General features: G+C 53.2%; 1 pseudogene; it reads left to right on the forward strand.

Moving 5' to 3' along the window:
• The first annotated feature begins 3,998 nt into the window (after nucleotides 1–3,998).
• Nucleotides 3,999–4,097, forward strand: LOC144829890 (small nucleolar RNA SNORA17; annotated as a pseudogene).
• Nucleotides 4,098–5,125: the final 1,028 nt, after the last annotated feature.

The following is a 5,125-nucleotide window of genomic DNA, read 5'->3' on the forward strand; positions in this document are numbered from 1 at the left end:
GGTTTTGGTGGTGTTTGGGTCTTTGGTGAGGGAGAGCATCAGCTGGGTGTCGTCTGCGTAGGAGATGATGTTGAGGTTGTGTTGGCGTGCGATGGATGCGAGGGGACTCATGTATACGTTGAAGAGGGTGGGGCTGAGTGAGGATCCTTGTGGTACACCACAAATGACTTCGGTGGCCTCTGATTTGAATGGGGGGAGGCGGACTCTCTGGGTTCTTCCGGTGAGGAACGAGATGATCCAATCCAAAGCTTTACCTTGTATTCCGATGTTGTTGAGGCGTTGTATGAGTGTGCTATGACATACTGTGTCGAAGGCGGCGGAGAGGTCGAGTTGGATGAGGGCAACTGTTTCTCCGTTGTCCAGTAGCGCTCGGATGTCGTCTGTGGCTGCGATGAGGGCTGTTTCGGTGCTGTGTTTGGCTCGGAAGCCGGACTGTGAAGGGTCGAGGGAATTGTTGGATTCAAGGCAGGTGGCGAGCTGAGTGTTGACGGCTTTCTCGATGACTTTGGCCAGGAAGGGGAGGAGTGAGATGGGGCGGTAGTTCTTAAGTTCAGAGGGGTCCGCTGTGGGTTTCTTCAGAAGGGTGCTGAGTTCGGCATGTTTCCAGGTTTCTGGGAAGGTGGCGGAGTTGAGGGAGCAGTTGATGACATCGCGGAGATGGGGTGCGATGATGGAGTCTGCTTTGTTGAAGATGTGGTGGGGGCATGGGTCAGTTGGTGAGCCTGAGTGGATGGAGTTCATCAGACGGATGGTGTCTTCAGTAGTGATTGGGTTCCAGGTGCAAAGGTTGTGAGAGTGCTGTTTTCGTTCGAAGGTGGGTGGTGTGGGTTGTTCTTCGGACAGGTTTTCAAAGCTGTTATGAATGTCGGCGATTTTGTTGTGGAAGATAGAGGATAGAGAGTCGCAAAGGTCTTGGGAGGGAGTGATGTCGTTGGTGCCCGCGGTGGGGTTGGTAAATTCTTTGACGATGTTGAATAGTTCTTTGCTGTTTTGAGCGTTGTTGTCGAGTTTATCCTTGAAAGCTGATTTCTTGGTGGATCGGATCAATTGGTGGTGTTTGCGGGTGGCGTCCTTGAAGGTGGTCAGGTTGTTAGTGGTTGGGTTTTTTCTCCAGGTTTTCTCGAGGGTACGACATAACTTCTTGGATTTCTTAAGGTCATCGTTGAACCCGGGGGCCTTTTTGCTACCTTGTTTGAACTGGTGGTTTTTCAAGGGTGCTAGTTCGTTGGCGCTGTGAGTGATCCATTGTGTGAGTTTAGTGGCAGCTTGGTTTGGGTCCGATGATATGGCGGGGGGGTTTTGGTTAAGCGATGTGAAGAGTTGGTCGGTGGTGATTTTGTTCCAGTTTCTTCGAGGAATAGGTTGTGGTGGGATGTGGGTCGTGCTCTTTTTGTAGCTGAAGTGAACGCAGCTGTGGTCCGTCCAATGGAGAGCTGTGGTGTGATCGAAGGAGATGAGTTTGCTGGAGGTGAAGATAGGGTCGAGCGTGTGTCCTGCTGAGTGGGTTGGGGTGTCGACAAGTTGTTTGAGTCCGAGATTGGCCAGGTTGTCTAGGAGGGTGGTGGTGTTGCTGTCGTTTTTCTTTTCCAGGTGGAAGTTGAGGTCACCCAGTAGAATGTAGTTCTCGGAGGTGAGGGCATGTGGGCTGATAAAGTCCGTGATGTCTTCGTTGAATTGTGTGCGGGTTCCCGGTGGTCTGCAGATGAGGGTGCCTCTAAGTGTGGTCCTGGGGTCGGTGTGGATCTGGAAGTGAAGGTGTTCGGCGGTCGCGAGGTTATCGTCGGAGCTGGTCGTGATTCGGATGGTGTTCTTATGGGCGATGGCGATGCCTCCTCCTGTTTGGTTGGTGCGGTCTTTTCGGATGATCTTGTAGGTGTCCGGGAAGGCTATGGCGATGTCGGGCGCTGATGAGGCGTTCAGCCAGGTTTCTGTAAGGAAGGCGACGTCCGGCGATGTAGTGTCGAGTAGGTCCCAGGCGAACTTGCAGGATTGGCATGCGAATGGTCCGTGGGTGTATCCTGGGGTAGCTACGCAGCATTGTGGGGTGCGTCCGGGGTTAATGGCAAGGAGGGTAGCAGCGTCATACATTAAGCGAGTGGGGTGGGTAATGCGAGGACCGCGAGGGCCAGGGGGTCTGGCGCTGGGCGGGCGCGATCCAGGCGCGGACGGGCGTAGACGGGCTTACCTTTGGCGCACCTTCGGCGCGACCGCTGCGCGTGGACGCTGCACGCAAAGGCATCTGTCATATGTGGATAGTGGGGGGGCGGGGGCGAGGGAGGAGCAGCTGGGAGGCGGGGGTGCGGGGTGGAGAGCCGAGCTGGGAGTAAACAACAAACACCAAAATGGCTGCAAGCCAAAAAAACGAAACAGGCACGATCTTCCTGAAGCGCTATGGAACTGGGCAGCACTGCCAGGCAACAGAAATCAAAGCAGGCAAAGCGAGTGACACAGTTAACAACAATGGCAAAGCACAGTCAGATGGTACAGCGCCACAATGACCTACAATACAGCAATACGAGCAAGTCTGGCAATGAGCGCTGCGATGATCAATAGATTAGCAGTGTGAGCAATGTGTGGGGCTCTAAGCGCTACGATACCAGCCCAATGATCAGGGAGCAGCGAGGGGAGCGACCGCTTCAGAGAGGCTCCGGACGGTCACAGCGCTGTAGGTGGATGGGTAGGGCTAACACTCTCTGTGGGAGGGAGGAGCAGCTGGGAGGCGGGGGTGCGGGGTGGAGAGCCGAGCTGGGAGTAAACAACAAACACCAAAATGGCTGCAAGCCAAAAAAACAAAACAGGCACGATCTTCCTGAAGAGCTATGGAACTGGGCAGCACTGTCAGGCAGCAGAAATCAAAGCAGGCAAAGCGAGTGACACAGTTAACAACAATGGCAAAGCACAGTCAGATGGTACAGCGCCACAATGACCTACAATACAGCAATACGAGCAAGTCTGGCAATGAGCGCTGCGATGATCAATAGATTAGCAGTGTGAGCAATGCGTGGGGCTCTAAGCGCTACGATACCAGCCCAATGATCAGGGAGCAGCGAGGGGAGCGACCGCTTCAGAGAGGCTCCGGACGGTCACCTACCAAACCCACACATTTCTGAAAACTAGACACCTGGAGGAGTCCAGCAAGGTGTGGCTTGCGTGGGTCCCTCAACATTTCCCTACCCAGAATCCCCTGCAAACCTCAAATTTTGTTGACAAAATCTATTTTTTCTCACATTTCTGTTTAGGAGAGTTGTAGGATCACTGGGCTGACACAAATGTCCTACCACCCATAGTTCCCCCATGTCTCCCAATAAAAATGGTACCTCACTTGTGTGGGTAGATATAGTGGCAGCAACAGGAAATGGCCTAAATCGTACTGTGGAGTCTTCAAAACTCCCTACATTACAAAACTACCTGGTTTTGTTGGGGGGCACCTGGGGTTTTGGCCGCAGGCACACCACTATCTAGGAAAACCTACCAAACTCACACATTTCTGAAAACTAAACACCCTGGGGAGTCCAGTGAGGTATGGCTTGCATGGATCCCCCAACGTTTCCCTACCCAGAATCTCCTGCAAACCTCAAATTTAGCTGCAAAAGCACACATTTTCCACATATTTTTGTGACGAATCAGTGTGGAGGCACAAATGTCCTACCCCACAGCATTCTCCTTAGTGTCCCAAGAAAAATGATACCTCACTTGTGTGGGTGTCCAATGCAGAATTTGCTAAAAACTTATTTTTCAAAGAAGTAGCGCTTAGAATTCTTGATGCTATACCCTTATTCTCAATGTTTTGGGCTCTTCCCAGTGACAGGCCCTTGCCCTACCCACACAAGTGAGGTATCATTTTACTTGGGAGACTGAGGGGAATGCTGTGAGGTAGGACATTTGTGCCGGCAGAAAGACTGGAATTTCTCTGGTGGGGTGGGGTTATTGTCATGCCCATTTAGGGCAAACGGCACCCCTTCATGAATACAAAAAAAACCCTGGTTTCTATTGGGCTTTCTGCCCCCCGGGGGGCTGATTGGGGCTACTGCCCCATATGCCTCCCAGGGGGGCAGAAAGACGAGAATATTTGCGGGCGTGTTGGGGACATTGGCAGGCCCATTTTGGGCAGCCCCCATCCCCTATTCAAATTGGCAAAAAAACTCCCTGGCATCTAATGCGCGTTTTGCCCCCCGGGGGGCAGATTGGTGGCTACTGCCCCATCTGCCCACCAGGGGGGCAGGAAGGCTGTAATTTTGGCAGGAGGTTGGGACATTGGCATGCCCGTTTTGGGCAGCCCACCCACATTAAAATTGCCCCCAAGAAAATCCCTGGTTTCTAGTGGGATTTCTGCCCACCTGGAGGGGGGGGGGGAAAGACTTTTAATTGTTGTGGGAGGAAGGGGCATTGGCTTGCCCATTTTACGCAGACCCCAATTCAAATTGCCCCCCATGAAATCCCTGGCTTCTAGTGGACTTTTTGACCACCCTGGGTGACAGATTGGGGGCTACTGCCCCATCTGCCAACAGGGGGGGGGCAGAAAGGCTATAATTGTGGCATAGGTGGGGACATTGGTATGCCCAATTTGGGCAGCCCCCACTCTAATTAAAATTGCCCTAAAAAACTCCCTGGCGTCGAAGGGGCTTCCTGCCCCCCGGGGGGGCAGATTGGGGGCTACTGTCCCAGGAGGGACAGAAAGGCTGTAATTGCGGTGGGGGTGGGGGCATTGGCTTGCTGGTTTTGGGCAGCCCCACCTCAACTAAAACTACCCCCAAAAAATCCCTGGTGTGTAGTGGGCTTTCTATCCCCCGGGGGTAGATTGGAGACTACTGCCCCCATCTGCAGAAAGGCTGTAGTTGTGGAGGTGAAGGGGGGCATTGGCCTGCCCATTTTGGGTAGCCCCCTACCTTATTGAAATTGATGCAAAAAAATCCTTGGCATCTAGTGGGCTTTCTGCCCCTTGGGGTGGAAGAAAGACAATGTAGCCAATATTCTTTGGGGGGAAAAAAAGGCCCTTGCCCAAGGGGCCACTCCCCCCTCCCTGGTGTCTAGTGGTGAATCTATGCTTGGGATTGCCCTCCTTGGGTGAGCCCCATCTTTATACGTGCTCAGGGGGCTCAGATAGCCCCCTGAGCACATAGCAAGT

This window comes from Lissotriton helveticus, chromosome 4_1, assembly GCF_964261635.1.
Source record: "Lissotriton helveticus chromosome 4_1, aLisHel1.1, whole genome shotgun sequence".
Classification (NCBI taxonomy): domain Eukaryota; kingdom Metazoa; phylum Chordata; class Amphibia; order Caudata; family Salamandridae; genus Lissotriton; species Lissotriton helveticus.